The sequence below is a fragment of the Lupinus angustifolius genome, chromosome LG17 (assembly GCF_001865875.1).
Source record: "Lupinus angustifolius cultivar Tanjil chromosome LG17, LupAngTanjil_v1.0, whole genome shotgun sequence".
NCBI lineage: Eukaryota > Viridiplantae > Streptophyta > Magnoliopsida > Fabales > Fabaceae > Lupinus > Lupinus angustifolius.
In genome coordinates, this window is record NC_032025.1 from 18910316 (window position 1) to 18911699 (window position 1384).

Here is a 1384-nt window from a genome sequence, read left to right on the forward strand (position 1 = left end):
GGAAGAAGAAAGTAAGAAAAAGGAAGAAGTTTGAGTAGGTAAAATAAGAAGGAAGATGATAAAGTGAGAGAGAGAGAAAGATGGGTGTACCATGGAGAAAAGAAATTTTGAAATGGATGGTGTAAAAAGTGAGACATAATGAGAGAGAAATAACATTATATTTACTCATTAAAATTATTTTATTATTTTTTTTAATAATAAAAGATGCAATACCATATTTACCCTTTAAAATTCCAAGTGTCAAGCAAAGAGAATAGTTATTTTAGTAATAGCACCAGCCCTTTGCATTCTTATAAAGATAGTAGAAAAGTAACAATGGGACTAGGAAATGCTACACGTGTTAAGGATGAAACCCTCATTTTTTCTTATATATGATTTTTTTTTTCCTTATATAGGTAATAGATATCAACCCATTCTATCTATTTACTATATAATAGGGGTGACAAAATTATCCATAATCCAAAATCCATCCAAATCCATCCGTTAGAACTAATGGATTTAAATGGATATAATCCAATGGATGATATTAATAATGGATGGATTCAAATCCATCCATTATATCCAATGGATATCCATGGTTATATCCATTTGGATGGATAACCAATCCATCCAAAAAAATAAAAATAAAAACAATTTTTTTTCCAATTAATTCAACATTAATATAAAAAATCTCTCACATTTCTAAGCATAATCTCACACAGATTATAAAAGTTGAAAATTACAATTGTGATTTTAAAAAGTGCTTATCAAAAAATTATAAACGATTACGGCCTTAGTGTTTTACTTCAACATCTTAATGCAAAGTATAAATATATCATTTTGGTTATTGACTAATGTGATAATATAATAACAAAATTAAATATTTCAGGATGATGAACTGTTATATACAACTTATGGAAGTCACAATTATTAGGGATGTAAGCGGTTCTGGTTTAAACCGTAAAACTAATGAAACCGAACCGAACCATAAAATGCGGTTCGGTTCAGTTTTTTTTATTTTGAACCATTTAAGTTCAGTTTGGTTCTCGGTTTTGTAAATTTTGGAACTGTTGAACAGAACCGCTTATTAAAAAATAATTTTGTTTTATATTTGGATGATTAAGCTTTAAAGTTAGGAGATAAAATATGATTAAGAATTTAGGATTATTAATAAAATAGTCTATAAATAAGAGGCAAATAGGAAAAAATAAATTAGTAAACAAACCTAAATATCTATTATCTCTATTATTCATTGAGAAGATAGAAAGAAAACTAAAAAAACTAGTATACATTTTGTCACTATTCAGAGATGAAATTAATCAAATAAAGAAATTAAAGAACTAAAAGAAAATAAAGAAAGAACTCGAGGATATTACTAATGATGTGGAGTATTAGGTGTTACTGT